The following is a 10904-nucleotide window of genomic DNA, read 5'->3' on the forward strand; positions in this document are numbered from 1 at the left end:
TGTTAGAAAACCTTGAGGGTCTTTGGCATGTTGTTAAAATAGGATTACAGATTCTGGCGTTCCCCTGCACTGCCACTTCATTGAGCCTTTGGGCCCATGATAAAAAGCAGACAATGGCTCAATAACGTAGCAACAAAAATGAGTGCTAGTCTGAGAAAATATACCACTGCATTGCCTGACTCAAGAACTGTCAGAGCTACGTTGCCTCTAGACAGACTGATGTAGCACAGTCTGAAATATAGCACTGAAATGCAGAGGCTGTTGCAACATCTCTGTGCCCATCGCCCTAGTTGGTTTTGTGGCAAGGTTTGCTGTGGTATCATTATATGTCTGGATCCTGAAGTTCAAAACTTATCTTTAAGCCTTTGGTGTCCGATTAGGGCTTGTGCACTGAAGGCATCATCATATATTGGTGGGGCTTCCAATGGCAAAGCTCCAGCTGTCACCACCATTCATTACAGGAGGTTATATGATGCTTTGGTATCATGCCCTAAACGTTGTTTACAAAAATAATGCCCCTTTGTGTGTAGATTTACTTTTATTAAAGCCTAGGATATTTTTGTGGACACTCTTTAGGACACAATATTTCTAGTAGAATATATTCTGACAATAATATTCTGGTACAACGTCCCACAAGAGCACTGAGTTAGTATGAGAAGATGCATTTTAATTAGGGCAAGACTTCCGCTTACATTTTACTTGCTGGACCACCATCAACGTCTTCGTTTAATTGAGCAGTGGAACTACTCAATGCCCCCCACATACACACACATCAAGTCCTTTGAATTTTTTTTCTGAAATGAAAATATTTTGAGCAGCCAGCATGTCAGTTTAGACCAAAGGATTCCCACCAGGCCTGCTGGAACTGTTTAGACAAACAGTGCCATCCATTCACTGTCTAGAGATTTGATGTGTGGCCTTTAGCTGTGACAGCCAAGGCAGGGCATCTGCCACATTGGAGTGTAGCTGACCATTTCCAGAAGTCTAAACGTTTTCCTTATTTTCTTGGGAATTTCATAACCTTAAGTTTTACAGGGAATTGGAGTTATAAATGCCTTAAATGACTCAACCAAAATTGGGTCCCTTCAGCAGTCATGAACATGAAAGCTCAGTTGTGGGCTAAGGCCGGATTTGCAATCTTTGATTATTTTCCGTTCATGTATATTATCCCTAATTCTGGAGCCGTGGAATCCATCCATAAACACTGTGATCGAAGCAATCCAGTTAGATATCACTTGTATGTCCTTCAAAACGTGAAGGACAATGTTTTGACACATGCCTACTTCAGCAGTTACCTGATTGGTTAATTTCTAACGACATCCTTTCCTTGATGGATATCCAACTTAGAATGGATCTAATGGTGTCACCATTCCTTGATCACATCAGGGGCATTGATTGTAAAAAAAGAATGTGTGTGGCTTTTATTACTTTGTTGACGTAGGCAGGACTGACTGGCCTAGATTGTTGAAGAAACTGATGGTATATGGTAGTGAACATAGTCTTCGTTTGACGAGGATCTCCTTAATGGAGCATAGACTAGTGGTGGTGTATTTTTATTTTCCCTAAAGATCTTTAACTCCAGTGGTGTTAGGCAAGGCTGCATATCGGCCAATGCTAGTTTAATTTATGTAGAGAAGACAAGCTTGATCAGTAAAATGGTTTCATCTACATAAGGGCATTTCGAAGTCTCTGTAATCACTTATGACGATGATTAGGTACTTGTTGATTACATGTCTATTAGTATGCAGGTCTTTAATGAGAAAATGACAGCTTTTAAGGTGTTTTGAATGTGGTGTTGATGTTGTGTTGCAGTACGTGTGTGATGGCGGCCGTGGCTCTGTGGTAGATGTGGGAGGGCATAGGTTGGTGGGAGCCCATGAGTGGATGCCTTTCATGGTTGAGGCTGTGTCTTCAGCTGAGACTGGCGTCCAGGTGGAGATGGTGGGCTGGCTGGTGTGTCCGGGGGCCGAGGTGTCTGTAGACGAGGGTATCTCGGAGTGTGGAGTTGTGGCTGGTCTGGATCTGGGAAGTGCAGGTGTTCGGTGGAGGGTGCGGTTTTGCTGGAGGTGATGAGGCAGAGGGTGCTCTTGTGGGCATGGCGAGGCACCCTCCCAGATGGTTGGTGCGGTCCTTCCTCTGGATCTTGTATCCGTCCAGGATGGCGGTGTTGATGTCGGGGCGGAGGAGGTGTTGGTCCAGGTCTCCGTGAAGAAGGCAATGTCGGGCGAGAGAGAGTCAAGTAGGTTCCAGATTTCCACTGGGTGTTTGTGCATGGAGAGCCCGTTGAAAAGGATGCATCCCAGGGTGTTGCCGATGCTGGCATAGGCTGTGTTGGAGTCTTCGGTGGTGGTTAAGGTCTGTGGAGGCAGGAGGACTGTGGGCTGTGTTTGCTGAGGCCTGTTGTTAGTCTCTGACTTTCCAGGGGTTGAGTGCGTGGAGGGTAGCTGTGCTGTAGCAGTGGGTGGCCTGTGATCCAGGCTTCCTGGCGCTGGTTGCGGTTGGGTCACAGACGTGTGCAGATGAGCTTGTCTTAGATGCACCTTCTGCGCACCAGCGACCCATGTCCGCTGTGCAACCAGGCAACGTCCGCCATTATATAGGGGAGGGTAGAGGAGCGATCAGCTGGGAGGTGGAAATGTGTGAGGACAGGGGTGCAGGGCTGCAGGAGCGGCAGTGGTGGGAAGCGGGAAGTGCGGGCTCAGAAAAGCCAAAATAACTGTTAAAAAAGGGAAAAACAAGGGATAATTAACTGATGTAATCATGCTATGTATTCTTAGGGGGTGGAAGGGTGGGTAGAACTGTTTGGCGCAGGAAATGTGCAGATTGGCATGCACATTCAAGTGCGCAATGACTGTTTGTTCGGCCCACTCAGGCCGCCCAATGCAGACAGGCGCACTTCTCTGTTTGCAATGCAGGCGGCATTAAAGCCTGCATGGAGAACATGCCCACCCCTCCGGCCCCTGGCTGCATTACTTGTCCCGTTGCCAACTAACAATCCCACCGCCGCATTGCCGTGTTGTGATTGACTGCCTACTTCCTTTTCCTGGTAGCAGACGCAGGAGAGCAAGAGCTACGAAGACACGGGGCACAGTTTAGAGATAAGACTGCCCTCAATGCATTTTTAACAATACACGCTTACACACACATCCCTGCGTCTACGCACTATTCAGTGTTCTTAATGGGGTTTACCACCTCACAGCTGTCCAGACACCCCTGCACTTCTCAATGTTGGCCGCTGTGCACCGCTGCACAACAGGTGCCCCACTCGTGTGCCAAAGGCACATACTCAGTTGCGATGCATGCCATAACATCGCATTCCATTCCAAGACATACCAATACTAGGAGGCACATTGCAACAGTAGAGTAGGTGTTGCATAGCAGAGACTTGACATTCACTGTTCCCAGTACAGTGAGTGCAACCCAAACCCAACCGTGAACCCTTGAATTATTTTCTGCACCCCCAAAAGACAAATACACCCCCCATATTTTTCTGTATTGTGGCACTAAACACACCCAAGATACCGAAATTTGACCCCCCTAAAACCCCACTTTTCTTATTTTACCCTAAGAAATAGTCCAATTATAATTTTTTACCCTACGAAATAGTCCAATTTTCATTTTTTACATCCAAAACCCATACATACCTGAAAAAGGTTACATTTAAAGCAGCAGTGGATATTGGATGTCTCTGTCAAGTCTGATGCAAATCCTTCAAATGTCCTTTACAAAGTTGAGGGAATGTGGCGTCAATATGAACATTTACATGTATACTTTTGCTACTGTGATGAACTGTGCGGAATACAACCTTTACAACGCAACTTTTACAACACACTACCATTACAACGAAACTTTTACAAAGCAAAATCCATTACAACGCATGCATTTACAACGCAGTCATTACAACGCATGACACTACAACGCACACCACTACAACGCATACCATTACAACGCAGTCATTACAACGCATACCATTACAGCGCATAACTTACCATCCAACACTTACCCTACTGTTGCACCCCCTGGAGTTAGAATAGTAATTTTTACCCCTACACTATCCAACACTTACCCTACTGTTGCACCCCCTGGAGTTAGAATAGTAATTTTTACCCCTACACTATCAAACACTTACCTTATATGCAATGTAATGTAATGCGTTGTAATGGTATGCGTTGTAAATGTAGTATGCGTTGTAGTGGAATGCGTTGTAAAGGTAGTTTCAAAGAATTCGTTGTAATGGCATGCGTTGTAATGGTGTGCGTTGTAATGGATGTTGCGGTGTAAAAAATGCGTTGTAAAGGTATGCGTTGTAAAAGTATGCGTTGTAACGTCATACATCCGAACTGTGCTATTTTCTGTAGGATCAATAAATATATAAAAGCTGGATTATGATGTTAAGTGGATTGTAACCTTCGTTAACTATGTTATTTACTATGAAACGGTTATGATGACATCCTGGTATACATAGATAGTACCAGTCACTAGTCAATAAAAGTTACCTTATCCTTTGCAAACTGTTTTTTGACTGGCACTATACATGTGCTTCACTAAATTGCGATTGCTTATAGTAAAATTAGCGTTTGACTGGATTGTGCTGATCCTTTGCTCCATGCTATTTGCTGTTATAGGAAGAGCAAAATATCAATGTCAGATGCGAAAACCGATAGATTAACACATTTGATGGAAAGGTCTATTTATTCATATAAATGTATGTATTTATACGGTGATTTTTTAGACGGGCAAGACATTCATAAATCTGAAATATCTCAAGTTGCTCCTAGATGCCCCTCTCGAGTCACATGCAAAAAAGTCTTTCACAAAGCGGAAGTGCTTTAAGTGGTTACTAGGCGTTCCTCTCTAGTTGCAGCCAACTGCTTGACATCTTCACCAAGCTGCATTACCTGTTATTATCAAGTGTTATTATTAGAAGTCCCTTTAGAGCAGGAGTCTTCAGGCTGAGGGCGGGCCCTCCTTGGGGAGCCTCAAGTGATCAGAGGTGGGAGGCAGCAACTAGGCTCTCGCCAAAAGAAGCATTGTTTTAATAACTATGCTTTGTTTTTAGATGAAAAAATGAGTGCTCTGTAATGGGCCATCACTAACATATTTTCTGTTCTTTATTTCCTGGCTGGGAAAAGGTGTCAAAGGGAAGAGACTCCAAATATTCTTCAAAACCTCCACCCCCATTTCTAATAATCACATTGTTGGTCCTTTCCACCTAAGAAAGGGCTGCCTGGTCAGAATATCATGTTTGGCAACCATGTATATGACTGCATTTTTTAACAGTAACATAACTTAACAGCAATGTTTAAATAAGTCTAGACATATTTAAGCATTGCCAGGTTAATAGAATACTTTTTAAAATTTTGAGGGGAGCCCAGATGATTTTTCTTTTTTCACGGGGGGAGCACAGCACTAAAATATTTGAAGCCATTTGCTCTAGAGTCAGATAAAAGTACATCAAATATCCTTCACAAGATTGATGAGGCGTTACTTCAATATAAAAATGTACACATACAATTTTATTGCTTTAATGATTTGTGCTTGTTTTCTATATGATACATAAATATGGTGAAGCTGGTTTATGCTAATGAGTCACTATTGCAACTTTTAATAAATGTCATCAATTACATGGAACACTTGTGATGGCAACCTAGAGTACATAGGTACTAACAGTCACCTGTAAATTCAAGTACCATAAGCCCAATTAATAGGAAATTGATTTGTGAGTGGCACTATATATGTGTGCCAATAATTACAGTTGCTTTATATTAAATCCCACTGCCATATGCTCTATGCTGTAGTAGCATGAAGCAAAACGTCAGTGTCAATGGAGCAAAGCAATAGATGAAAGTGTTTAATTAAAGGGTCTTAACCACACACACACACACGTATTTTGCTATGGGTTTTTCTTGAGACTGACAAGACATTCACAAACCTGCAGTGCCTCAAGTCATTACTAGAAGTGCCTCTCCAGTCAGATATGGAATTCTCAAAATTCTTTCATAAAACTGCAGTGCTTCAAGTGATTATTAGCTTGTGCTCTCGAATCAGATGCGAGTGCTTTAAATGACCTTCATGAAGCTGACTTCAGCTTATACATTTCTATATACACTTTTGTTATGTTATGATTTGTACAAGGATACATAAATACACTTACATGGTTTATGGAAATGAGACTGTATTGTTGATTTTATTTCTTTATTTTTATAAGTATGTGTTGATAATCTACTTTAAATGGGTAATACTTGTCACTAGTGAATACACCTGCCTTTTATTCTTACATTACGGACTATTTTAGTGGAGCTCCTCTGCTGGTATTACCCCTGGTAGCTGCTGCAGCTTTACATAACAATCTGAATGAAGTTTTTTGATAATTCCTTGGTCCTGCATTTCAGATTCCTTCAAAACTACATTGTTTACCCTCAGAGGTCCTCTACTGGAAGACTAACAGTTATAAAAGATCGCTCCGCCTTTATTCTGATGTAGACACACGTATGATCTGATGGATGGCACAAAACATTGGCGATTGATCTTGTTGACTATTAATTTCTCATGGTGACAGCATATTGCACTTAAATTAAGAGTCCTTTAGATTGAAACATTGCACTACATTGTCAACAATGCTTTTGGAATGTTGTTCTTAAGAAACACCAGTGCACTACTTGCACCGTTATCACATATCACTTTCACTGTGCTGTTTTGGAGCACTTGGTACATTGTTCTTTAAGTATTTTTCAGTAATACAAAATCTGTGTGCATTGAGTCCAGCTTGTATGGATTAATTGCCATCGAAGCATAGGCGCATTGAGCTTCTCCCGAGGGAATCCTTTCTTTTGCTATTACAATACCAAGGCAAGGTTCACAAGCTCGAGCCAAGCAGATATGCTGTTCTCGTTTTTTGTCAATCTCAGTGTCTGTGCTAATTGTGCAACATTTTTCCACACTGCTTTTCAGTCCTTTGTTCTACATTCCATTATGTGAGTGACAAGTCTAACGTTTCCATGTTAAGTTCAACCCTTTTCCTTCCATCTCAAACTTGTAAACATTTGGAACAGCGTCTCCACAAGGAACACAGGAGCTAAGAAACACCATGGTCCCAGTTTTATTGATAACAACCAAAAGAAAATTTCTAGCAAGGGTGTGTTGGTTGGCACGATCATATTACCGTTCTGCACAACATATTCACAAAATGTTCAGTCAGTAACATCAGAAAGTAATATGTTCACAATAATATGCTGGTAGCAGTCATTTCATATACATTCATTTAATGTTCAAACTTAAATGTTTCATTTATTTATGGTGAGTTGTTTTCTACTATTTATTTCAGGGTTCATAATTGCCAAGTAACACTATGGAAAAAATATACATACAAGTACTCCAGCACTAGAAGAGAGTGTAGAAAAGATTTCCACAGCTACCATGTACTTTCCCTTTGTGTTTAGATGTGCTGGGAGAAAGGATTCCCAGACATTGAGGAACAGTGGTGGCTCGCAGTGGGAGTGCTGTTGGGCAGTGGGGCGGGACGTGGGAGGGGCAGGGACATAGGATAGTGAAGTTGGACATACGACGGCCAGGAGTAAAGTAAAATAATTACTCTACTTCTGGCCAGCATATGTCTGACTTCACTACCCCACCCACCCTGCCCCTCCCGAGCCACACTGCCCCGCAGCACTCCCACTGCATGCCGCCACAACAAAACTAATACAGGCCAACAGAGTTAGAAAACCAGGCATGCAATAAAAAAACAGTCTCTGAGTTCTTGTTACATTGCAGAAATATATGTTCAATGGAGTCTTTCATATTGAATCCCAGGGAAGGAGGTGAGAGCAGTAGCCATGTCACACAGAGGAGCATCTGGGTCAGTAGGCACATGAGGATTATTAATAAAGGAATCTTCACTGGTAGCCAATGTCGATATTTACTGTTTGGTTCCCTGTCTTCAAAGTCTAGAACAACAACTGCAGTTTTAGCAAGCATGTAGGATTCACAAAGAGAGTAAACAACACCAAAAACAATCTTGGGGTCAATGCAGGTCCTGTTCTTAGGGCTCCAAATGAAAAGTAAGGAAAGAAGAAGCACACGGTGAGACAGAGGAGAATGAGGTGTCTGGGGATTTGGTTGTTGGCTCAAACTATTGAGGTTTCTCTGTACCTGAGGTACACAAAGAGCACGCAAGATGTGACTAAACATAGGACAATTGCATTTACAGCTAACACAGTATACAGGGTCTCATTGAACCTGGGAAAATCTAGATGCTTTTGGATGCATGAAAGGACCTCCAGACCTGGCTCTTTGCACCCCAGCACTCAACAGAGCCCCCCCCTTCCCTCCTCCAGTGGCTTGAGACCCTCACGGGTGAGTAGTTGCTCTTTACCAACCCTGATTGATTGATTGATGGATGCATTTATCCCGTTGAAAATTGGGCTATTGATGTTCTGGACACTTCAAGTTGTTCCTCATACCTTGTACATAATTGGCAGAGATACAATTGAAACATTTGATGCATCCTCCATATTTATCCGCACAAAGAGAAAATCAACATATATTTGTTGTTTATGACATACTGCACTTTTTTCAATATATCTAAAATATCAAACCACTGACTTCATATATGCACAATTCCCATTATTTCTTGCACCCATTCTATTTAGACGTAAAAAACATTTTTCTTTCACTTGGATAATAAGTTCTAAGAGAAACAATCTCCATAACTAATGTTAACGGAAAGTCTAAGTGTTCAGACTAGCAATCTCAACATGGTTCTTGTATAATGAAAAAAATATACAAAGTATAAGATATGTAAAGACTAATACATAATGTTTATGCAATCACATCTGCTATTTAAACGTTTGGCAGTTACCATCAAGCAACTCTTTCATGGATAACCGCTGTGTTTTAGTACCTCCAAGAGACTCAGCCCATTCCAAACTAAGATGTAATGGTGGGAAACAACCTTTACAACACAACTTTTACAACGCATTCCAATTGCAACAAAACTTTTACAACGCAACATCCATTACATCGCATGCCATTACAACGCAACCATTACAACGCATGACACTACAACGCATACCACTACAACGCATGTCATTACAACGTATACCATTACAACGCATAACATTACAACGCATAGTACCCTTACACTATCCAACTCCTACCCTACTGTTGCACCCCCTGGAGTTAGAATAGTAATTTTTACCCCTACACTATCCAACACTTACCCTACTGTTGCACCCCCCTGGAGTTAGAATAGTAATTTTTACCCCTACACTATCCAACACTTACCCTACTGTTGCACCCCCCTGGAGTTAGAATAGTAATTTTTACCCCTACACTATCCAATACTTACCATACATGCAATGTAATGTTATGTGTTGTAATGGTATGCGTTGTAAAGGTAGTATGCGTTGTAATGGAATGCGTAGTAAAGGTAGTTTTTAAAAATTCGTTTTAATGGCATGCGTTGTAATGGAATGCGTTGTAATGGATGTTGCGTTGTAAAAAATGCGTTGTAAAAGTATGCGTTGTAACGTCATACATCCGCAATGGTAAATAAGAAAAGCAATCATTGTAACTTAACTGAATTCCCTAGTGCTATTACTATGTATTAATGAGCGATCTCGTATGCTAAGAGAACTAGGAAATTACAGGCGTTTAGGTTCAGTCAAAGCACTATATAAATGCACTCACTCACAGAAAATGAAAATAAACTTTTAGAAAGCTCACAGAAGTCTAACATGTTCAATCCAAAATAGCCAGCATGGATTAAAAATAGTAGTACTACAATTTGTGACTCAACTTATCAGTGCTTGGCCGTCTGATCAGCTACAGTAATGATGCATTCTATATATTTTTGTTGAGGAATGTTTCAAACAGAAATTCAAGCTAGATACTAACAAGCAGGTGCCGGGCTCTTCAACAATGCTGGTGGGAAGAGGCATGCAACAACAAGGTCAAGTAAAAAAACAAAGGGTGGGAGGACATAAACAACAATGTGGGAGGAAAAAGAGAAGAAGCAACAAAAACAACAAAAAAAGATTCTGACCATATGTAACATAATCTGGTGCTCAGATAAAATGGTCCAGTGCCCACGGGCTGATTGTGCACTACACAAAAAAACCTGCAACATGGAGTGGACTGTGGTGGGAGTTTGGCCTGTAAATACATGCACTCTTGTAGAAGGTAAACTCCTCTCCGCTCGCGGAGTTTGAGGAGTTCAGACACTCCGCTCTCCATGGAGAAGCTCAGAGTTTCTGAATTCCACCTTCCCGGGGGCAATACAGAGCTCTTTTTTTATTCTTGCACTCGAGATTTGTTTTGCCTCTTGCTAGCAAGCGCCACGATAATCTCGGACTGCTAGCAAGCTCGCTCTATACTTCACATTTGGTTGACACGCTTCTGGCCGCGATGCGCCAATGTAGTACCAATCGTGAATGGAGTGCTCAAGCAGCTTTTGTGCTCAAGAAGCAGCTGAGAGGCTTTTTGAGTGGATTTTCTTCTCCAACTGACTGTTAGAGTTTGTTTTTTGTGCAGAAAGTCTTTTTTTCAAAGAGGAAGGAAGTGCCCCAGATATTACAACTTCCAGTGTCTCCATTCATTGGGATTTGGAGCTGGAAGGATCGCTCTCCTCGTCTGCTGTATATATACCATTGGTTTTAAGGACTTTGTATTTGAGATTTCACAAGTAAGTTTACAAACTGATGTATAAGGGTGTTTGTTTGATTGGGAGCATGCACTAGGATTATTTGTACTTTTATTCATTTATTTTAATTTATTGTGGTGGATGGCCTGCAGTTTCAGTAGAGACCTAGGTATTTTTATACATGTCATTTTTCTTCTTGTGTAAAGGAAAAAGGTTGCACTATTTGACATTTTCTCCGTGTTTTTTAAATAAATTTGCACTTTCA

The sequence above is a fragment of the Lissotriton helveticus genome, chromosome 1_1 (genome assembly GCF_964261635.1).
Source record: "Lissotriton helveticus chromosome 1_1, aLisHel1.1, whole genome shotgun sequence".
In the NCBI taxonomy this organism is placed as follows: Eukaryota; Metazoa; Chordata; class Amphibia; order Caudata; family Salamandridae; genus Lissotriton; species Lissotriton helveticus.